Source organism: Musa acuminata, chromosome BXJ3-7 (genome assembly GCF_036884655.1).
Source record: "Musa acuminata AAA Group cultivar baxijiao chromosome BXJ3-7, Cavendish_Baxijiao_AAA, whole genome shotgun sequence".
Lineage (NCBI taxonomy): Eukaryota > Viridiplantae > Streptophyta > Magnoliopsida > Zingiberales > Musaceae > Musa > Musa acuminata.
Window position 1 is genome coordinate 16,429,970 of NC_088355.1, and position 25,499 is coordinate 16,455,468.

Consider the following 25,499-nt stretch of genomic DNA (forward strand, 5'->3'; position numbering starts at 1 on the left):
TTACATTATTGCAAACCTCCTTAATCTTCTCTTTGCACTTTTACGAAAGCTTGCAAGTTCAATTTCTCTCCGAAACAAATTGAATCAAAATGAATATTTCCTAGAATCAGATTTAATCGGAAAAGTTTTTCGTTGCACTAATTCATCCCCCCCCCCCTCTTAGTGTGCTCTTGATCCTAACAATTGGTATCAAAGAAAGGTTCACTCTCATTTGGTTTGAAACCCAAGAGAGATGGCATTTGCCGGCAACCAAGAGGGTCATTTAATCACACATCCACCCATGTTCAATGGGACTGATTACACATATTGGAAGACTGGAATGAGGATCTTCCTAATTTCAATGGATTTTGAATTACGAAATATTATAGAAAATGGGTTTCAAAAATCTTCTCTTGGAATTAGTTGGAGATGAAGACTTTCACTTTAAATGCCAAGTCGATGAATGCCTTGTTTTGTGCTTTAGATAAAAATGAATTCAATCGAGTATCTATTTGTGAAACAACTTTGGATATATGGCACATACTCGAAGTAACTTTTGTAGGCACTAGTAGAGTGAAGGAGTCAAAAATTAATCTTTTAGTGCATACTTATGAGTTGTTTTGGATGAAACCAAGTGAGACCATTGGAGACATGTATGTACACCCGATTTACGGATGTCATCAATGGTCTAAAAGGACTTGGTAAAAGTTTCTTGGATTTTGAACTTGTTAATAAAATCTTAAGATCCCTTCCAAAGAGTTGGGATCCTAAAGTAACGACCATTCAAGAGGCCAAGGATTTAAATAACTTTCCTCTCGAAGAACTAATCAGATCACTAATGACCTATGAGATGACTTGTAGTGCTCATGAAGAGCTTGAGAACAACCTTCCAAAGAATAGGATGGTTATGGCAATATGAACTCAAGAAGACCACTTGAAAGAAAATTCAAGTGATGAGGAATTCGATGATGACTTGGCACTCTTAACAAAAAAGTTTAAAAAATTCATAAAAATAAATAAATTTAGAAATGACACTAAAAATAAATTTGAACCAAAAATTGAATAAGTCATATACTACGAATGCAAGAAGCCAGGACATTTCAAAAGTGAATGTCCCCAAGCAAAGAAGAAACAACCAAAGAAGAAGAAGGCTCTTAAAGCAATGTGGGACGACTCAAGTACATCCGAAGAAGAGGAGCAAACCAACACCGAGTAAGTTGCTTACTATGCGCTAATGACCATTGGAGATGAGGTAAGCAGTTCAATAGATGCAAATTTATTTTTTGATGAATTACTAAGTGTTTTTTATAATTTATTCGATGAATATAAATTAGTTAGTAAAAAATATAAATTGTTAAAAAAGGAGTATGCTTCTCTTTTTAGTGCTTATGATAGACTAAAAATTGAGCATGATGATAGTTTAGCTCCTTACACAAAATGCTATAAACTAGAAACGCTTAAAAAGGAAAATTCAAAACTACATGAAACCTTAGAAAAATTTGAAATATGTAGCAAATCCTTAAACATGATTCTTGTAAGCAAAAATAATGTTCATAGAAGAGATGAAATCGACTTCGTGAGTAACACTCATAAAAATCCAACCATCTTCGTTAAAGGCCCTACTTTACATATTTCACCCCAAAACAAATACAACTTTTATTGTAAAGTTGGACATGCCACTTATCAATGTCCATTTAAGAAGTGTAATCCACACAAATTGATTTAGGTTCCTAAAGGAACTGTAATGAACTCCATATAAAATAAGTTAAGCCAATCGATTTTTGAGGCACCCAAGATCAAATGGGTACCTAAAAATAATCCATTTTTGTAGAAATGTTTACCATCATAAGCTAGGAGCAAGAGATGATACCTTGATAGTAGATGCTTAAGACATATGACCGGAGATTCATCTCAATTCTCTAAGCTCACTAGCCTAGATGAAGGATATGTCACCTTCAGAGATAATAACAAGGGTAAAATCATTGGCAAACGAACTATAGGTAACGCATCCAACTTTTTTATTGAAGATATGTTGTTAGTTGATGGCTTAAAGCATAACCTTTTGAGCATTAGTCAAATGTGTGATAAAGGATACATCATTAGATTTGAATCCAATGCTTGCATTATTGAAAAACCACACAAAAACACATCTATGATTGCTCTAAAACAAAATAATGTATACACTATCAACATTGATGATCTTTATAATGAAATGTGTTTTTCAGTTTTGAATGATGATGCTTGGCTTTGGCACAGGAGATTAGGTCATGCTAGCATGAAACTAATCTCTCAAATCTCATCCAAAGAACTTATAAGAGGAATTCCTCATATTAAGTTCATTAAGATAATGTGTGTGATGCATGTCAACTAGGAAAACAAATAAAATGTAGTTTCAAATCAAAGAACCAAATAAGCACCTCTAGACCATTGCAATTGATCCATATGGACTTGTTCGAACCAATTGCTACATCAAGCCTAGGAGGCAGCAAATACGCCTTTGTTATCGTGGATGATTATAGTAGATACACTTGGACTTACTTCTTGGCACATAAAAATGATTGCTTTAGGTATTTTTCTAAGTTTTGTAAACTTATTCAAAATAAAAAAGGTTTTATGATTACATCAATTCAAATTGATTACGGTGGTGAATTTCAAAATCGTGATTTTCAAGAATTTTGTGAATCCAATAGATATAACCACAATTTCTTTACTCCAAGAAATCCTCAATAAAATGGAGTAGTAGAAAGAAAGAATAGAAACCTACAAGAAATGGAAAGAACCATGTTAAACAAACATAACTTACCCAAATATTTTTGTGTCGAAGCCGTAAATATGTCATGCTATGTCATGAATATGGTTCTGGTAAGACCATTACTTTCCAAAACTCCTTATGAGTTGTGGAACAACAAAAAACCCAACGTTTCATATTTTAAAATTTTTGGTTGTAAATGTTTTATCTTGAATGAAAAAGATGCCTTAGGAAAGTTTGATGCAAAATCCGATAAATTATTTTTTCTTAGTTATTCTTCTATTTCTAAGGCCTTTCGTATTTTTAACAAAAGAACATTGGTTATAGAAGAGTTCATTTATGTTGTTTTTAATGAAGTTTCCGAAGTTAAGAAAAATGATCTTGATGATGATGTTAATTTTGATGCTTTGAATTTAAATGAAACCCTTTCTCTATCTAGCAACTTGGATGCATCTTCTTTCGAAACATCTTTACCCAAGGAATGAAAGTATGTAAATACTCATCCTAAGGAGCTAATCATAGGAGACACAACAAAAGAGGTTCAAACTCGTTCTTCTCTTAAGAATTTTTATGCCAACGCCGCTTTTCTCTCCCAAATTGTACCTAAATGTATTGACGAGGCCTTGAAAGATGATTCATGAGTTATCGTAATGCAAGAAGAGTTGAATCAATTTGAGAGAAATGAGGTGTGGAAGCTTGTTCCAAGGCCAAATGACCATTTAGTTATTGGTACTAAATGTGTATTTACGAATAAGCAAGATGAACTTGGTATTGTGGTTAAAAACAAGGCTAGATTAGTGGCCAAGGGTTTAAACCAAGAAGAAAGTATCGATTATGAAGAAATCTTCACTCCTATAGAAGCCATAAGGATGCTCCTTGCCTATGCTAGTAGTAATAATTTTAAGTTATTTCAAATGGATGCTAAAAGTACTTTTCTTAATGGCCTTATTTTCGAATAAGTTTATGTTGAACAATCTCCCAGATTTTAGAATGATAATTTCCTTAATCATATATTTAAATTGACTAAAGCTCTCTATGGATTGAAACAATCCCTGAGAGCTTGGTATGAGAGACTTAGCTCCTTTCTTATTCAAAGTAATTTCTCTAAAGGCAAGGTCAATACTATATTGTTTATTAAAAATTTTGAAAATAATTTTTTTATTGTTCAAATTTATGTTGATGACATTATTTTTGGTTCCACAAATGAATCATTATGTGAATCGTTTGCCAAAAGCATAAGTCAAGAGTTTGAAATGAGTCTAATGGATGAACTAACATTCTTTTTAGGCTTATAAATCAAATAACTTAGTAATGATATTTTTCTTAACCAAACAAAATATGCATTAGACTTGCTAAAACGATTTAATATAGATAGTTCAAAGGCTATCAACACTCTTATGAGTACCTCCACCAAGTTAGACATTGAGGAAAGTGGAGAAAGCTTTGATCAAAAAGCTTATAGGGGTATGATAGGTAGTTTACTATACCTCATCGCAACTAAACCGAACATCATGTTTAGCATAGGACTTTGTGCTAGGTTTCAATCTAATTCTAAACTATCTCATCTTAAAGTAGTCAAAAGAATACTTAGATATCTTAAAGGAACCACAAATCTAGGGTTATGGTATCCAAAATCCAAAAACTTTAAATTAAATGCTTATGCTAATGCGGATTTTACTAGATATAGATTGGATAGAAAAAGCACATCCGAAACGTGTCAATTTTTAGGACACGCACTAGTCTCTTGGTCTTCTAAGAAATAGAACTCAGTTGCATTATCCACAACCGAAGCTGAATACATTGCAGCTAGTGCATGTTGTGCACAAGTTGTATGGATGAAAAATACAATGGAAGATTATAAAATTTATCTTAAGAATATTCCTATAAAATATGATAATACAAGTGCAATATGTTTAACAAAAAATCATATTCAATACTCTAGAACTAAACACATTGACAATAGGCATCACTTTATACGAGATCTTGTTAATAATCATGATGTAATCTTAGAGTTTATTGATACAAAACATCAATTAGCCGATATCTTTACAAAACTTTTAAATAAAGAATAATTTGATTTTATTATAAGAGAATTAGGGATGTTAAATTGTCCGAATGTATGAATTTGTTGAATTTAATTTTTGGACTTTCTCAATTTTTTTTCATTCACTTCACTCATGAACTGCGCAATGAGTCATATGAATCTTATCATATGCATTTTGTTTAAGATGATTGCGTATAAATTTTATATAATGAATCATGAATTTTGGTGCGAATTTTTATATGATGCAAATCTTTACATGATGAGCTTATGATGTGTAAATGAGTGTACTTCACAATGATAGAAATATTACAAGATGGAACCACTCAATGCTAGCACCACAACACACCACAATCGGAGTGGTGCTCACTGCCTATAGGCGGTGGCACCACCCAGCTAGCGGTAGCACCGCCAGTTGTCATGGGTGGTAGGTGGTAGCACCCCCCGCAACCTGCCCTTTATAAACAACAAGTTAGGGTCGGCGGTAGAACCGACCCCAACCCACTCTGCACTTCTCCAAACAACACCAAACTTCTTGAATCTCTTACTCTCCCTCTAGCAACTCAAAGATCCCCACTTCCTCCTAAAACAAGGATCAATCTCCGACATCCTTTTGAAGATCACTAGAAAGAAAAACTAATAAGGTAAATCTCTAAACCAAATTGATTCCCCCTTTGTATTACTTATTTCTACTCCTTATTTATCTTCTTAATTGTAGTCTCCATGAGTTATAGAAGATCCTCTAGGGACAAAGGGAAGAGGAGATTATATGCAAATTATGACTCTTTACTTTTCGATTCTAATCAATATGCCCTTAAATTTTCATCCATAGAGTCTAGGAATGTTCATAAGGGTAAATATATTAATTTAGAGGAATTAAGTGATTTAGAACTCATTCAATGGTTTGGTAATCTAGACATTCTCTCAATCCTTCAAATAAATGAACCCATCTACCCTAGGCTTGTTACTATTTTACAACAATTTACATGTAGGTGAAAATGAAAGGGTATCTACCTATCTCTTAGGTCATCATATACCCATTACGGATAGCATAATTTACAACCTCATAGGAATTATGGAAAAAGAAAGAGGTTGTTATTTTAAAGGATAATGGGATGAAGAATCAGTTTGGACTACTTATACTGACGCCTTAAGAATGATTTTTGGTAATCCTAACTTATCTACTATTCCAAAAACCTATGAACATTTATTACCTTTCAACACCAAAATACTTCATCACATTTTGATAAGCATTATAATTCCAAAACAATATCATCATGATGAAGTTAACCAAATGGAAGTAGGAACGATGTACTGGATTATAAAAGGACATGAAGATTGTTTTGGCTACCTAATTCAACAAAATATGATTGAACTATCGAAAAAGGATATGATGCTTCCATATGGTGGCCTGATTACAAGACTAATCCATGCTTATGACATAGTTATCTCACTTGACGAAGAAGTTATAAAATTAGCTAGATTTAATGTCATAAATAGAAATCTACTTCGAAGATTAAGGTGTATATTCAGAAATGGGATATGGACTAGATTACCTAGAAGGATTGATTCCCTCCCATCTGAACCAGAACCTGAAACACCAATATTTAGGAGTAATCAATCTCCTCCTACCGGTCCCTTTGAGGCAACACCTCCAGCAGAGCAAGTTCCCCCCTCATCGATAACAAAGGGACTCGAATAGATCGATTTGAATAACATCAAGAAAGATTTGAACAACATCAAGAACAAATTTTGACTGAGTTACAGCAGATTCATCAACAACTTAATACCTTGTTTAGACATTTTGACTTGCCCCCACCTGAATAAGGTGTGTATCTCTTTTTGCTGATGACAAAGGGGGAGAAGTGGACGAGAAACCCTCCCTTTTATTGTGCTAACTTTGTGTTGTAATCTTATGTTGTTTACTTTGATCTTAAAATATTGCTTTGATGTTAAAACTCTATGCTGAAAATTTCTATAATGTTGTGATATGTTCAATGCTAAAAAATTCTATGATTTGTTCAATGTTGAAAATTTCTATGATCTATTCAAATGCTGAATTTTTTTATGAAGTTGTGATCTCTTTATCATACAAATGATACATAATAGGATTCTTAATACTGTGAACTTTTGAATGCTACAATGATGATATTTCATACAAGGAGTGATGAAAGACTATTTTATCATGCATAAAGTGATTGTGCATTTAATATCTTAATGACTTGAAATTATGGTGATGCATAATGCATGTGAATTCAAGGTTGTGAAATCAAGTTTGTATGACATATAGATAGGGGGAGTTTAAGCTAACTCCTTCACCAATTGGTTGTTATCATCAAAAAGGGAGAGATTGTTAAATCTCAAATTTTGATGATGAAATCAATTGGTAAATTGTTTGACCTAATCTATGTGTTAAGATAAGTGTGCAAGATTAACTGCGATACTAGTAAGGCGTAAAACAGATGATGAGCCGGAATCGAAGATTCAGACAATCTACCGGGAGCTCCACGAGAGCTCGTCTGAAGATCGTCGAGAGTTTGTCACCGGAAACTCGTTGGAAGATTGTCGAAAGCTCATCGGAAGATCATCGAGAGTTCAATGGGAGTTCCCTGGAAGTACGCTGGAAGGCTCGCCAAGAAGTTTGCTGGAAGATCACCAAGAGAAATCGACATACCGGACTAATTGCTTGCTTTAATCATAGTTAGTATATTAGTTGAGTTAGGATTGGGAGTTAATCCCACTAACTCAAATAGGGGTCAACTAGGCCCTTAACAGGACTGAATTGGGCCAGATTGAATAGCCCATTCAGCACCTGAAAACATGGCTGGCGGTGGCACCGCTTAGGACTCGGTCTCCCATGAGTTCTAGGTGGTGGTACCACCCCTGTCAGGTGGTGGTACCGCTAGAGCACAGTCTCCGAGCCTTGTCAAGTGGTGGTACCACCCAATGTCAGGTGTCGAGCGGTGGTACCGCCCAATAATGGCGGTGGTACCACTAGTACCCCGAAAACCAAGGATTTGACACTTTTTGGCTCCAATTCAAAAGCCAATTGGGGGTTATAAATACCCCACCATTTTCTACATGAAAGGGCACGAAAGCATTGGCATAATCCTGAATTCTTGAGTGTTAAAAGTGTTGCAAAAGTGGTAGAGTCCTCCTCCTCCCTTTTTAAGTATTGAGATCATTCAAGAGAGGTGTGAGACTTATAAGGGTTCTCTCCTAAACTCGTAAAAAGGAGAAAAAGCTGTAAAGAGGTGATTGGTCTTCGCCTATTGAAGGAAGTCCATTAGTGGACGTCGATGACCTCGACGGAGGAGGAATCCGAAAGTGGATGTAGGTCATAATGACCGAATCACTCTAAATTATGGTTTGCTTTTCATTTGTGCAATTTACATTACTGTAAACCTCTTTAATCTTCTCTTTGCACTTTTACGAAAGTTTTCAAGTTTAATTTCTCTCCGAAATGGATCAAATCGAAACGAATATTTCCTAGAATAGGATTTAATTGGGAAAGTTTTCTACTACACTAATTCACCCCCCCTCTTAGTGCACTCTTGATCCTAACAATCTATTAATCCAAGAGGCTTGCGTAGTTGGATGGAGATCTAATACCCAATAGGATAGGATCCATTAGGGTTAAGTTGACAAGGACCTCTATAAATAAGATGGAACCAAAAGAGCATAGGCTAGACCCTTTTTAGCTACTATCTCTTATTCTCCTCCCTCACTCTCCTCCTTAGTCGACAACCCTATTTTGGGGCATGTGGATTGCAAGTAGAGTGGGTCGAGGAGTCAGCATAGCTCGGTCCATAGGCCAATGTCCGGAGCTCCCGAGGGGTTGGCGGTGCTTTTCTTGGTCGGATGGTGGACGAGCCGGGGACGAGCTGAGTCACTGGTGAAGGACGAGTCGGTGCCGAATGACCCTGGTCGAGGTGTTCTCGAGTTGGGTCCCTAGTAGATAAAGTCAGTGGATGTAGGTCACTGTTAGAACCCTTATAGATTCTAAACTTGGGGTTGATCTCTTTAGGGGATCGGCCTCCTTGGAACTCTATAGGGGTTCCTCCCTCCAAGTTGCTGCTCAAAGGCTGCAGAAAATATTCATCTATTGCTTATGAAAAGAGAAGGAATACATGGCTATTTATAGGGCTTCTAAACCCTAACTCCTAATAGGACTCCTACTTAAGACTCTTACTTCTAACCAACTCCTAGTATGACTCATAGTCAAGACTCCTATTCCCTTACAACTCCTAATTCTTCTCTAAGAAAACACCTCCTACTTGAATGCCCCTCTCAATTAGGACTCTCCTAGCTAGAGTCCTAACAGAATGTCCCTCTCAATTAGGACTCTCCTAGCTAGAGTCCTAACAGTTTTACATAAATGTCCCTCTCAATTAGGACTCTCCAAGCTAGAGTCCTAACATACCCGCCCTCTTCAAATCAGCCTTGTCCTCGAGGCTGATGATTCGTGAATTCTGGGAATTTGATCTTCAAGTCGTCATAGTTCTCCCAAGTGGCATCTTCTATTGGTAGATTCGCCCACTTTATTAGCACTCCTTTAATGGGTCGTCGTCGTCGAGTCACGATCCGTCGATCAATAATGGCACTTGGCTGGGTCTGGAGTTCTCTTTGGGTAGTCATATTTGGTGGGTGGCTTTGGGCTGTCTCCAAGCACCTATTTAAAACTTTCATCTGGTTGTTGGTTTGTGGGTGATATGTCATACTCCTTTTCAATTTAGTACCCTGCATATCGAATAACTTTGTTCAAAATCTGCTCTTGAAGATGCAAGTATAATTTGTCACAAGCACAATGCGTCCCTTATAGCATAATTCTTTTGAGTCCCGATTGTAATGAGCCATGGGGCTTAGTGCTTCCTCCAATTTTTTTATAATCTTACTAGTATCTGAATCTTCCTGCCATTCCATCTTAATATCCTCAAGGAAGTCGCTGGTCGGAAGTGAAACGGTTGAAACTTCAACTTGCTCGGGTAGTTGCGAAAGCGCATCTGCAAGAGCATTCTCTTTCCCCTTTTTGTAAGTTATTTCAAAATCAAATCCAATAAGTTTTGTTACCCATTTTTGCTGCTCAATGGATGGTATCTTTCACTCCAAAAAGTACTTGAGGCTTTTATGGTTGGTTTTATTTTGAAATCGTCGACCAATCAAGTAGGGTCTCCACCTCGTTGCTGCACGCACAATGACGAGCATCTCCTTATCATATGTTGACTTATTTTGATGGGAGGGAGATAATGCCTTGCTAGTGTATGCAAGTGGTCGACCATCTTGCATGAGAATTGCTCCAATTCTGACTCCAGATGCGTCGGCCTCAATAATGAAGGGTCGGTTGAAATCTGGTAGTGTTAGCACCGGCGTCGTCGTCATGGCTGCCTTAATTTTGTCGAAGGCAACAGAGGCTCTGTCCGACCATTGGAAGACATCTTTTTTCATAAAGGAAGTAAGTGGTGCACTGATCTCTCCATAGTTTTTCACGAACTTGCAGTAGTAGCCTGTTAAACCCAGAAAGCCATGTAGCAATTTTATGTTCCTCGGGGTCAGCCAATTTTGCATTGCTCCAATTTTGAAGGGGTCTACTACCACACCTTCCTCTGATATGATATGCCCAAGATATTCCACCTTCTTTTGAAGAAAGCAAAAATTCATAGTGGTTATTGTGTGTTCAAAAGGTGGTTTTCGGTATGTCTTTTTCGCATACTCGTATTTGATGATACCCGGATCGAAGGTCCAGCTTTGTGAAGATTTGTGCTCCCTTTCATCTTGCAACTCATCTACTATTGGAATAGGGTATTTATCCTTGATGGTTATGCCATTGAGAGTTCGGTAATCAACATATAATCGCCATATTCCATCCTTCTTTCGTATGAGGAGCACCAGTGAAGAGTAGGGGCTACAACATGGCCGAATAACTCCTGTTTTGAGCATCTCTTTTACAATCCTTTCTATTTCATCCTTCTGGAGATGTGGATACTGATATGGCTGAGCATTTGCTGGAAATTGGTCTGGAAGAATCGTTATACAATGATCATGCCGACGAGTAAGAGGTAGGTTGCGTAGTTCGTCAAATATATTTGAAAATTCAGCAAGCAAATGAAGTAGATTTGGATCTTCCAATTTTGTTGGCTCTCCCTTAGTTTGCTGCTCAAGTTGTACCAAAAAGCCACTGCATGCTTTGTGCAAAACCTTCTTCATTTGTTGTGTGTAAATCATCATTACGTCGCCCCCACGTTTCCCATGCAATATCACCTGTTTCTCCTTACTGTAAAATTTCATAATTAGTTTCATAAAATTCCAAGAAAAATCACCTAATGTTGTCAACCATTTAATTCTGAGCATGGCCTCATCATCATCAAGAGGGAGAAGGAAGAAATCTGCAATTATCTCTTGGTCCTACAGCAATAGTTTCTCCTGCAGGCGCTTACGATCACACTTCAAAATCCGTCTGTCGGTGACCTTAACATCAAACCTGCAACGATTCTCGATAGGTAATGCCATTTGGATAGCAACCTTACTGTTTAGGATATTATTAGTGCTGCCCGTGTCGATAAAAACAGTGATCAGTTGTTGTTTGAGAAGGCCTCCAACTTTCATCATTTGCGGGTTTGAGTAGCCGGCTAGTGCATGTACCGTAACTTCAGTCGGTTGTGGCTCTTCTTCTGCATCTTTTTCTATATGTTCAATGCTCTCTTCTGGATATTCAATGACCTCTTCTTCTACTGGTTCAATGATAAAAAGTCTCCCTTTACTACAGCGATGCTCATGGCTCCACGGCTCGTCGCAATGCCAACATAACCCCGTCACAGATCACTCCTGAAGCTCTTCTCTTGTCAACCTTTTTGGTGCAGGGACTCGGTCAACAGTAGGGGGGGCTAAGGGCTTCAATATTACTGGTTGAGGAGTGACCCTAGTCCTTCGAGCTTCATGGTTCAATTGCTCCTCTTGATGTCGTGCGAAAGAGATGGCTGCCATAAGCGTGTACGGTGGTCGTGCTTTAACTTCTTCTCGGATCTCCGGCTTCAAGCCCTCAATAAAGGTCCTCAATAGCTGTTTTTGAGACTAATTAAGAGTTTGATTAGATAACCTTTCAAACCTGGTTTGGTACTCCTGAATGGTGGAGGTTTGTCGGATCTTTGCTAGTTGTCCGTCAATATTCTCGTAATCGGTTGGTTTGAAGCGGATCAGCAGTCCTTCTTTGAATTGTTGCCATGAAAGGACTCCATAAGTATGTTCAAACCAGTCAAACAACTGTATAGCATCCCCTTCAAGATGTATAGCTACAATTTTCACCATAGATGTATCCGCAGTTTTGTGGTACCGAAAATATCGCTCCGCGTGCAAGATCCAACCAATCGGGTCTCCTTCTTCCCATCTAGGGAAGTCCACCCTTATGCATGGATAGTTGGGATCGATCATAGAGCCTCCCCTCTCTTGGAACTCATCTCTTCGGGCCTGGTGCGATTGGGCAAAGCTCTCTACGTGATATGATTTTTTCGGGCTTAGTAGTCGGCCCAATCTGAGTTCAGTAAAGAGCATCCGAATCTTATCCTCCATTCGCCCCTCCAAGGCTTCGAATTTAGCATTGATTGCCTCCTTAGATGCCATAGTATATGCCTCCAAATCTATGATATTAAGATCTCTCTTTTGTTGTCAAGTTAAAGGCATGTATAGGTTGAGAGAAGTGATGGTCGAAAGGGTTGGTGGATCGGTGGATATAGGCTACGATTTAGGCTTGTTTTGTGGCTGTTTTGGGTGTAGTTTGAGGGTGTGGTTTGGTGGAGTTTTAGGGCTGTAGATGAAAGTTTTGGATCTGTGGTAGATGGCAGCATAGGTTTGAGAGAAATCAGTGGAAGTTGCAGCAAGTATGTGCTGTCTTGTAAGAGCAGAATTGTCGTCGAAGAAACAGCGGTTTCTCGACGTAATTTCCACCAAAAACTTGAGAGAATTGAGGAGGGAATTGATAGCAAAATCATAGTTTATATGACAGCAAGGATGACTAATTTAATCAAGAAAATTTCGGCAGTATAATAGCAAGGAAATTGGTGCAAGTTGCGATAGCAGAATTCTCGTTGAAAAATTTCAGCAGTTTACGATGAAAATTTATAGCAACACAAAAATCGGTTTTAGAGATGAATTCCTCAATAGATTAATCTTAGATGGAAGCCAAGATGATCTATAAAGTGTATAAAAAATTTCATTCAAAAAAGATTGCAAATAGATGGGTTAAGGCAACAATATGCGGCTGAAATTTTCTGCAGCACAGATTTTTAAGTATGGCAGATTGGACGTAAAAGATCAGAAGTTTATATTGAGAATTTTTTGATGAAACCAAAGGGAAATTCACTATTAGAAAGTGTCAAAGCTATCATAAAAATTTTGTAGAGATTTGGATAGAAACAACGTAGTATCAAGATCAAACAATCAGTGCTATGCGGCTGAAATTTTATTGTGCAGATTTTCAAGTATAGCAGATTAGATATAAAATATCAATGGTTTATATTGAGAATTTTTTGACGAAACCAAAGGGAAATCTGCTGTTAGGAAGTGTCAAATATGTCATAAAATTTCGTGGAGATTTGGATAGAAAAACCATAGTAGCAAGATCAAACAGATAGTGATATACGGTTGGAATTCTGCAATGTATCTTTCGTCGTAGAGATGAAAACTTTATGACGAAAAGTTTATGCAGCAATATAGGAATAATTTTTTTGGGATTTTAAAATAAGGATTACTAAATTGCAGCAGCAGTAAGGTAGAAAACCAGAACCTGTTGCAATTCACGGGGAGATCAAGGGATGATCCGTGGTGGTGGAGATGATGGCGGAATTCAGCGATGATCTTTTAAGCAATTGTTAGAATTGCTTTGGATGATTGTGGAGGGTTGATGGATGGCTGTGGAAGGGCAGCGAGATGCCAAGAACGCTGCTCTGATACCAGGTGATAGAACCCTTACAGATTCTAAACTTGGGGTTGATCTCTTTAGGGGATCGGCCTCCTTGGAACTCTATAGGGGTTCCTCCCTCCATGTTGCTGCTCAAAGGCTGCAGAAAATATTCATCTATTGCTTATGAAAAGAGAAGGAATACATGGCTATTTATAGGGCTTCTAAACCCTAACTCCTAATAGGACTCCTACTTAAGACTCTTACTTCTAACCAACTCCTAGTAGGACTCATAGTCAAGACTCCTATTCCCTTACAACTCCTAATTCTTCTCTAAGAAAACACCTCATACTTGAATGCCCCTCTCAATTAGGACTCTCCTAGCTAGAGTCCTAACAGAATGTCCCTCTCAATTAGGACTCTCCTAGCTAGAGTCCTAACAGTTTTACATGAATGTCCCTCTCAATTAGGACTTTCCAAGCTACAGTCCTAACAGTCACGTTGACCAAACCACTCTAAAATCTTGGTTTGCATTTACTTTGAGCATCTTTCCTTTATAAGTAAACTGCCTCTCCTCCTTACTGTGCTTAACTATGTCTACTTATGCTTTGACGTAAACATTTTCTTAAATCTATTTTACTTGTAAGAATGCTTTACGAAACTGACATTTTTCATTTGTGTGATTTGCATTGTTGCAAATCACCTTAGTCTTCTCTTGGTATTTTCCGAAAAGTTTCAAGTTCAATATTCATCCAAAAAGATTGAGTTAAAACCACTTCTGTTAAATCGGCCTTAATCGTAATAAGTTTTCTGAAATCATAAAAGTTTTTCGCTACACTAATTCACCCCCCTTTTAGTGCGCTCTTGATCCTAACATAACGCTCTTCTAATGAAATCAAATTGTTCTTTATTTAAATGTTTTGTTAAGATATCAGCTAATTGATGTTTCGTATCAATAAACACTAATGATATGTCATGGTTATTAACATGGTCTCTTATGAAATGATGCATTATGTCAATATGTTTAGTTCTAGAGTGTTGAATAGGATTTTTTTGTTAAACTTATTGCACTTGTGTTATCATATTTTATGGGAATATTCTTAAGGTGAATTATATAAGCTTCTAACATGTTTTTCATCAATACAACTTGTGCACAACATGCACCAACGGCTATATACTCAACTTCGGTTGTAGATAATGCAACCGAGTTTTGTTTCTTGGAATACCAAGAGACAGGTGCATGACCTAAGAATTGACATGTTTCGGATGTGCTTTTTCTATCTTCTCTACATCCAGCAAAATCCACATCAACATAAGCAATTAATTCAAAGTTTTCAGATCTTGGATACCATAATCCTAGATTAGGGGTTCCTTTAAGATATCTAAAAATTCTTTTAACGACTTTAAGATGAGATAGCTTAGGATTAGATTGAAATCTAGCATAAAGTCCTACGCTAAACATGATGTCTGGTCTAGTTACGGTGAGGTATAGTAAACTACCTATCATACCCCTATAAGTTTTTTTTATCAAAGCTTTCACCACTTTCGTCTATGTCTAACTTAGTGGAGGTACTCATAGGAGTATTGATAGATTTTGAACCATCTATATTAAACCGTTTTAGCAATTCTATTGCATACTTGGTTTGACTAAGAAAAATACCATCACTAAATTTTTTGATTTGTAAGCCTAAAATGAAGGTTAGTTCACCCAGTAAACTCATTTCAAACTCTTAGCTCATACTCTTAGCAAACGATTCCCATAAGGATTCATTTGTAGAACCCAAAATAATATCATTAATATAAATTTGAACAATAAGAAAGTGATTTTCAAAATTTATAGAGAAATTATTTTGAGAAATTATTTTGGATAAGAGAGGATTGGACAATTTGTAATGAAGTAAAATAGAATGCAAAACAAGTAAAGAAAATAAACAGTAAGGAAAGAACACACCGAAATTTATAGTGGTTCGGTCATTGTGACCTACATCTACTTCTGATTCCCCCTTCGTTGAGGTCATCAACGTCTACTAATGGTCTTCCTTCAATAGGCGAAGACCAACCACCTCTTTACTATTCTTTCTCCTTTTCACGGGTTTAGGAGATAACCCTTACAGGCCTCACACCTATTCTTGGATTATTACAAAGCTAAAGAGAATGAGGAGGAGGACTCTTTGCACTTTTACAATACTTTTACACCCCAACACTTAAATATTTTTCCACACTTTGATTGCATTTTGTTGCCCTTTCATGTAGAAAAAGGTGGGGTATTTATAGGCCCCAATAGCTTTAAAATTTGATGATGAAACTTCTTGATATATGTTTATGATTTAATCTACGTTTTGAGTGACGCAGGATGCTTCAATCAGGATGAGACAATTAAAGCAGGAAAATCATGTTGTGCCGAAGGAACATGTCAGAAGATTGGACGTCGAGCTAGTGGATCGGTCGACGTATCGACAGAAGGCTTCGGGCCGTGGACTCGAGCATCGGGCCAAGAAGAGCGGGTATTGTGCCAAGGATATCGGAGTTGCGAAGTCAACTGGCCGATTGGGCAATAGGCTCTAGGAGAGGACGATGGGCCGAAGAATCAGACGAAGTGTCGAGGGACCAATGACATGTCGGACAACTTGGTTAATTGCTAAGGATTAATTGTCTCAATCGAAGTTTTGTTTTGTTGTGCAGGATTAACTATAATAACGATGAAGACCTAAAGCGAAACAAAGTGTCGGAGTCAAGCGCGAAGGATTTGTTGCGAGTTCAAGAGTTCGACGGAAGTCCGAAGGTTCGTCGGGAATGCTACCGGAACTAGCCGAGAATGAGTTGGGAGCTTGCCGAAGGGTTTTTCGGAAGCTCACTGGAAGGTTCGTTGGAAGTTCGCGGAGCTCGCCGAGAAAGATCGGAGCTTGCCGAAGAAGCTCGTTGGAACTCATTAAGATCAAATCGTGAAGTCTAGAGGCTTGCCGGGAGTCCGCAGAATGGTTTCCAAGAGTTCATCGGAAGACCGTCGGAAGTTTGCCGGAAGCTCGCCAGAAGGAGTCTTGACTTGCGGACTTTGTAATAGCTTAGAAAATGTCTTTAAATTCATAGTTAGCACGTTAATTAGGGTTAGGATTAGGTGTTAATCCTATAACCCAAGTAGGGGTCAATTAGGCCCAAGTTCGGACTAGTTTGGACCAAGTTTGGAGCCAAACCAAGTGAGCTGAAATAGTGAAAGAGGTGCAACCGCCCAGGCTAAGTCTCCCAGCGAGACTGGGCGGTGCAACCGCCCCAGCCAAGAGGTGCAACCGCCCAGAGCTCAGTCTTCGAGCTAGACTGGGCGGTGCAACCTCCCTGACAGAGAGGTAGCACTGCTTGAGCTCGGTCTTCGAGCTCTGGTAGAGAGGTGCAACCGCCTCAGTCAAGAGGTGGCACCGCTTGGGGCTCAGTCTCCGAGCTAGACTCAGGCGGTGCAACCGCCCCTGACAGAGAGGTGCAACCGCCTGGGCTCAGTCTCCGAGCTCTGCCAAGCGGTGCAACCTCTCCAGTCAAGAGGTGCAACCGCCTGATCTCGAAATTCCGGGATTTGATCGTTTTGAGCTCCAAATTTGAATTGGGTTGGGGCCTATAAATACCCCACCCATTCAGCACTGAAGGGACACTGAACCACACCGAATTCTTGATCTTTTCAGTGATTCTAAGAGCTCAAATTTTTGTAAAGTCCAAAAGTTCTCCTCTTTTCTGTTCTTCAAGTCTTGAGTTGTAAAGAGAGGAGAGAAAGGATCTGTAAGGGTTGTCTCCTGAGCCCGTCAAAAGGAGAGAAACTGTAAAAGGGCAGTTGGCCTTCGCCTATTGAAGGAAGGCCCCTAGTTGACGTCGGTGACCTCGCCGGTGGAGGAAGCCAAAAGTGGAGTAGGTCAAGACTGACCGAACCACTCTAAATCTCTGGTTTGCGTTTATTTTGAGCACTTTATCATTACTGCAAACCTCCTACATAGCTACTGCTCTCTGCACTTTTACGAACAAGTTTCTAAGCTCTAATCTTTCCGAATCTGCATTCAGACGTCAAAAGGTGTTTTCGTACGATCTTTACATTGCAGCTTACATTTACGTCTTGAATCTGTTTATAACTACGAATGTCTTCTGCGCTTTTACGAACGAGTTTTCTTGCAGTTTACATTTACATTTTGATTCTATTTATAACTGCAAACTATCTTATGCAATTTTACGAACGAGTTTCAACATTTAGACATAAAACTGCATTTAGACGTAAAACTGCATTTAGACGTAAATCGGCTTTCCTCGCACAATCATCAGATTTCAGTTTACGTTTACGTCTTGATTTCAACTGCATACGTCCTTCTACGAGTATACAAACGGGTTTCAAAGTTCAGACGTAAATCTGCGTTTAAGACGTAAATCTACGTTTAGACGTAAATCTGCGTTTAGACGTAAATCTGCGTTTAGACGTAAATCTGCTTTTTGCAGATTACTTTTTGAGCTGTACAATAGCAGCACATTGTCTTTATACTTCTGCTTAAACTGCGCTTAGACACAAACTGTGTTTAGACGCAAACTGCGCTTAGACGCAATCTGCGCTTAGACGCAAACTACGCTTAGACGCAATCTGCGCTTAGACGCAAACTGTGCTTAGACGCAATCTGAGTTTAGACGCGATCTGCATTTAGACGCAAACTGCGTTTAGACGCTAATTGTGTTTAAACGTAAACTGCACTTAATCATAAGTAATCTTAGAATCGGCTATTGCATCAAAATAGTTTTTATCGAACGAACGCAGCTTTCGTTTTTAATCGCTGAAAGATTTCCGCTGCACTAATTCACCCCCCCCTCTTAGTGCTCTCGATCCTAACAATTGGTATCAGAGCGGGGTATTTCTCATTTCGGATTTACACCCGAGAGAAATGGCTCTTCAAGAGGGCTTGTCGGTCTTTCGTCCACCGTTCTTTAACGGATTGGACTACACTTATTGGAAAACTCGAATGAGAGTTTTCTTGATTTCTCTAAATCTAGATTTATGGAATATCGTTGAAAATGGTTTTCAACTTCCCTCTAAACGGATGAACGAATGGTCGGATTTGGAAAAGAAGTATTTTTCTTTAAACGCAAAGGCTATGAATGCCTTATTTTGCGCTTTGGACAAAAATGAGTTCAATCGGATTTCCACGTGCGAAACGGCTTTTGACATTTGGCGAACACTTGAAATCAGGCACGAGGGAACTAGTAGAGTCAAAGACTCGAAAGTTAACTTTTTATTGCATGATTTCGAGCTTTTTCAAATGCAACCAAGTGAGACTATAGGCGACATGTACACCCGTTTCACGGATGTCGTCAATAGTTTAAGAGCTCTTGAAAAATGTTTTTCGGATTTTGAACTCGTAAACAAAATTTTGCGTTCTCTTTCTAAAAAGTGGGATTCAAAAGTAACTGCAATACAAGAAGCTAAAAATCTAAACAACTTACCACTTGAAGAACTAATTGGTTCATTGATGACATATGAAATGGTGCACAATGCACATGATGAACATGTTGAACACAATCACCTTCCAAAGAACAGGAAGGATTTGGAACTCTGGACAACTAAATGCCACTTGAGCGATGACTCAAGTGATGAGGACAATGATGAACAAACCAACCTTCCAAAGAACAGGAAGGATTTGGGACATAGAACATTTGAAGACCACTCGAGCATAAGCTCAAGTGATGGTGAACTTAAACTACAAATGAAACGAAAATTAAAAAGAAAAAAGAATCGAACTACTTGCTTTAAACGCAAGAAGAAGAACAAAAATTGGGATGAATCGAGCTCCTCCGAAGAAGAGAAAGTCAACAAAAGCAAGGCGGCAAACTACGCCTTAACAGCCTATAATGATGAGGTAATCGAAATCCCCCTAATTTATTTTGAAATTACTTGATGCTTTCATGATGTATTTTTCTCTTTTAGTTTAGAATTAATTTTCTTAAAAATTACATGTTAAAAAAAAAAATATTATTATGATCATACTAAGTAATTTCGAAAATGATAATATTGCATATTTTATGATAAACAAATAAAATGATCTTGATTGAAAATATGAAATCATGGTTAAGAAGTAATAATGTGTATTACGTTGATTTCCATTGTTATTTCTCGATTTTGATTAAAGATCATGTTTGATTTGAAGAAATGCATAATGATGAAATTAAATATTTTGATTAACAATTTTATGCATGAGATTTTAAGCCGATGATAAACATGTGTTATTCTCATGAGTATATTTGAAAAACTATGGCAAAAATATGCTCGAATGCATGAACGTGTTAAGATTATTTTTCGGACATTCTTGATTCAATGTTCAAAACACTTAATTGCCATGATGATTTTACACTATAACATGTTGGAAATTATATTTTTTGGATACATAAATTTTTATGATCATGAGCATGTTTTATCTTCATAATTGAACTTGAAAATCTATAGCAAAATCTTATCCGAATGCATGAAAGTACTAATTTCATTTTCGGATTCACTTAACAATTGGTATCCTAACAATCGGATTTTCTCATACACTTATGAAAAATATTTTTCTAAAATGGATTTGATGAAATAATTCCTGCTTATAAATTCCATCTCGAAATATGAATGATAGTGTTTTTGCTAAAGAAAATAATTATCTAAATCATAATCTTGATCTTGCAAAATTGAAGTCACAAATAATATCTTGTGGTATTCATGAATTGATACTCACAATATGAAAGCATTGCTATTCATGACTTGAATTGGATTGAAACATTGTATGCTTAAATTAATCATTCTCCTATGTTTCAAAAATTCCTTAAATGCCTTATGTGATGATTGAAAACTAACTGGCTTTATGATGAATCACAAATCATGACTTGATCTATGATGTAAATGCCTTGAAATGATTGATATATTTAACACTTTTATGCTCTTCCCCCTACTTTCTTCTTGTTTTCAATGATAAAATAGGGAGAAGTTTTGATCATGCATGGTAGGATATAATTTGACAAAATTGATACTATCATGATATGAAACATTTATGATGTGCAATTATGCATGCAATACTTGTGCTTTCTAATTATGATGTGATGTATTGCATATGATGTAAATCATGATTTAAAATGCTATGAGTGCCAAGTTACACATTTTGAGAAGAAATTGTTATATTAAAACATTAATGTAATTATGAATGGTGATATGATATCATGCATATAATACTTCAACTTATGATAATGATGCATGCAATGATAAAATATTCATGATGAAAAATTGTCTTGACATTCATAACTTGATTATTCATCCTTTGTCATGATTTTGAAATCGTGTAAAAGGAAAAAAGAACTACAAAACTGTATTCTCTCTTTCTTTTTTACAATGACAAAGGGGGAGATAGCTAGCTTGTACAAGTCAAGAAGATGCAAAAACTTGATTGCTAGCTTGCCTATCTTAAGTAGCAAAGATTGCTAACTTGCTTATTTCAAGAAGAAAAATTGTCTTCTTGAACATCACTATCTTGAATATCTCAAGTAGCAAAACTTGCAATTTGCACATTGCAATACGAAGCAAGAATCATGAGCTTACACAAGAAAGCTATCTTGCATTTGCTTTCGAAATTTTTGCTAGCTTATATATTGTGAAACTTGTATATCGTAAAAATTGCTAGCCTGTTGGTCTAAAGAGAAGCAAAAAGTTGTTATCTCAAAAGAAGCTAATGTGCTATCTTGCCTATCTCAAGAGGCAAAAATGCTAACTTGCGCATCTAGCAAAGTGAACAAAATTTTCAAGAAGCAAGAGTTGCCTTCTTGAACATCTCTAATTTGCTAGCTTACATGATGTAGAACTTGCTATCTTGAACATTACCAAAAGTGCTATCTTATATGCTATAAAACTTGCATATCTAAAACTTGATAGCATGAATGTTCTAAGCATGATTCAACACTTGCTATATTTTCTAGCAAAATTGCATGATGATAAAACATGATATTATGTTTTTCATGCAATGAGTTGAACCAATATCACACACACTTGATTGTGGTACTTCTCCTTTTTGTTGATGACAAAGGGGGAGAAGTATGTTGATGACAAGACATGTGATGCATAAGTTTATGCATATGTTCATGTCGACGTGTTGCAAGTATTCATGATGAATATTGCAATGACTTGAGTTCAGTTTGAATTCAAGGTTCTATCCATATGGCATATTGATAGGGGGAGTTTGTTTAAACTCCGGGAATTAAGTTTAATTTCGTCATCAAGTGGTTGTCATCATCAAAAAGGGGGAGATTGTTGAATCTCGTATTTTGATGATTAAACTACTTGATATATGTTTATGATTTAATCTGCGTTTTGAGTGACGCAGGATGCTTCGATCAGGATGAGACAATTAAAGCAGGAAAATCATGTTGTGCCGAAGGAACATGTCAGAAGATTGGACGTCGGGCCAGTGGATCAGTCGACGTATCGACAGAAGGCTTCGGGCCGTGGACTCGGGCATCGGGCCAAGAAGAGCGGGTATTGTGCCAAGGATATCAGAGTTGCGGAGTCAACTGGCCGATTGGGCAATAGGCTGCAGGAGAGGACGATGCGCCGAAGAATCGGACGAAGCGTCGAGGGACCAATGACATGTCGGACAACTTGGTTAATTGCTAAGGATTAATTGTCTCAATCGAAGTTTTGTTTTGTTGTGCAGGATTAACTATGATAACGATGAAGACATAAAGTGAAACAAAGTGTCGGAGTCAAGCGTGAAGGATTTGTTGCGAGTTCGAGAGTTCGACGGAAGTCCGAAGGTTCGTCGGGAATGCTACCGGAACTAGCCGAGAATGAGTTGGGAGCTTGCCGAAGGTTTTTCGGAAGCTCACTAGAAGGCTCGTTGGAAGTTCGTGGAGCTCACCGAGAAAGATCAGAGCTTGCCGAAGAAGCTCGTTGGAACTCATTAAGATCAAATCGTGAAGTCTAGAGGCTTGCCGGGAGTCCGCAGAATGGTTTCCGAGAGTTCATCGGAAGACCGTCGGAAGTTTGCCGGAAGCTCGCCAGAAGGAGTCTTGACTTGCGGACATTGTAATAGCTTAGAAAATGTCGTTAAATTCATAGTTAGCACATTAATTAGGGTTAGGATTAGGTGTTAATCCTATAACCCAAGTAGGGGCCAATTAGGCCCAAGTTCGGACTGGTTTGGACGAAGTTTGGAGCCAAACCAAGTGAGCTGAAATAGTGAAAGAGGTGCAACCGCCTAGGCAGGGAGGTAGCACCGCCCAGGCTAAGTCTCCCAGCGAGACTGGGCGGTGCAACCGCCCCAGCCAAGAGGTGCAACCGCCCAGAGCTCAGTCTTCGAGCTAGACTGGGCGGTGCAACCTCCCTAACAGAGAGGTAGCACCGCCTGAGCTCGATCTTCGAGCTCTGGTAGAGAGGTGCAACCGCCTCAGTCAAGAGGTGGCACCGCCTGGGGCTCAGTCTCCGAGCCAGACTCAGGCAGTGCAACCGCCCCTAACAGAGAGGTGCAACCGCCTGGGCTCAGTCTCCGAGCTCTGCCAAGCGGTGCAACCTCTCCAGTCAAGAGGTGCAACCGCCTGATCCCGAAATTCCGGGATTTGATCGTTTTGAGCTCCAAATTTGAATTGGGTTGGGGCCTATAAATACCCCACCCATTCAGCACTGAAGGGACACTGAACCACACCGAATTCTTGATCTTTTCAGTGATTCTAAGAGCTCAAATTTTTGTAAAGTCCAAAATTTCTCCTCTTTTCTGTTCTTCAAGTCTTGAGTTGTAAAGAGAGGAGAGAAAGGATCTGTAAGGGTTGTCTCCTGAGCCCGTCAAAAGGAGAGAAACTGTAAAAGGGCAGTTGGCCTTCGCCTATTGAAGGAAGGCCCCTAGTTGACGTCGGTGACCTGGTCGGTGGAGGAAGTCAAAAGTGGAGCAGGTCAAGACTGACCGAACCACTCTAAATCTCTGGTTTGCGTTTATTTTGAGCACTTTATCATTACTGCAAACCTCCTACATAGCTATGTTAGGATCGAGAGCACTAAGAGGGGGGGGGGTGAATTAGTGCAGCGGAAATCTTACAGCGATTAAAAACCAAAAGCTGCGTTCGTTCAAAAACTATTATGATGCAAAAGCAAATTCTCAGTTTGTATCTAAGTGCAGTTTGCGTCTAAGCGCAAATTGCGTCTAAGCGCAGTTTTGCGTGTAAGCGCAGTTTACGTCTAAACTCAGATTTACGTCTAAACGCAGTTTTACGTCTAAACGCAGATTTACGTCTAAACGCAGATTTACGTCTAAACGCAGATTTACGTCTAAACGCAGTTTTACGTCTAAACGCAGATTTACGTCTAAACTCAGATTTACGTCTTAAACTCAGATTTACGTCTAAACGCAGATTTACGTCTAAACACAGTTTTACATCTAGACGCAGATTTACGTCTAAACTTTGAAACTTGTTTGTATACTCGCAGAAGGCAGTATGCAGTTGAAATCAAGACGTAAACGTGAACTGAAATCTGATGATTGAGCGAGGAAAGCCGATTTACGTCTGAATGCAGTTTTACGTCTAAATGCTGAAACTCGTTCGTAAAATCGTAGAGGAAAGTTTGCAGTTATCAATAGGATCAAAATGTAAGTGTAAACTGCAAAGAAGCTCGTTCGTAAAAGCACGGAAGACAGTTCTGCAGAATCAAACGTAAACGTAAACAGTAATGTATGAAAATACGAATTTACGTCTGAATGCATATTCGGAAGAACAGCACTTAGAACTTGTTCGTGAAAGCGCAGAGAGCAGTAGCAATGAAGGAGGTTTGCAGTAATGATAAAGTGCTCGAAAATAAACGCAAACCAGAGATTTAGAGTGGTTCGGTCAGCCTTGACCTACTCCACTTTTGGCTTCCTCCACCGACGAGGTTGCCGACGTCAACTAGGTGCCTTCCTTCAATGGGCGAAGGCTAACTGCCCTTTTACAGTTTCTCTCCTTTTGACAGGCTAAGGAGACAACCTTTACAGACCTTTCTCTCCTCACTTTACAATTGAAAACTTGAAGAACAGAAGGAGGAGACTTAAAGGCTTTACAACACTTTTTGAGCTCTTAGAATCACAGAAAAGATCAAGATTTCGGTGTAGGTCTGTATCTTTTCAGTGCTGAATGGGTGGGGTATTTATAGGCCCCAACCCAATTCAAAATTCGAGCTCAAAACGATCAAATCGATCAAATCCCAGAATTCTGGGATCAGGCGGTTGCACCTCTTGACTGGAGAGGCGGCACCGCCTGGCAGAGCTCGAAGACTGAGCTCAGGCGATTGCTTCTCTCTGCCAGAGCTCGAAGACTGAGCTCGATGGTTGCATCACCTGGCAGAGCTCGAAGACTGAGCTTGGTGATTGCATCACCTAGCAGAGCTCAAAACTGAGCTCGGTGGTTGCATCACCTGGCAGAGCTCCAAGCTGAGCTCAGGCTGATCCACCTCTCTGCCAGAGCTCGAAGACTGAGCTCGGTGATTGCATCACCTGGCAGAGCTCGAGACTGAGCTCAGGCTGATGCACCTCTCTACCAGAGCTCGAAGACTGAGCTCGGTGGTTGCATCGCCTGGCAGAGCTCAAAACTTGAGCTCTGGCGGTGCTACCTCTTGGCAGAGGAGGTTGCACCGCCCAGTCTAGCTCGAAGACTGAGCTCTGGGCGGTTGCACCTCTCGGCTGGGGCGGTTGCACCTCCCAGCCTCGCAGCCCTGGCGGTTGCACCTCCTGGCTGGGGCGGTTGCACCTCCCAACCTCGCAGGAAGACATAGCCTGGGCGGTGCTACCTCCAACCCTGGCGGTGGCACCTCTTCACTATTCCAGCTCACTTGGTTTGGCTCCAAACTT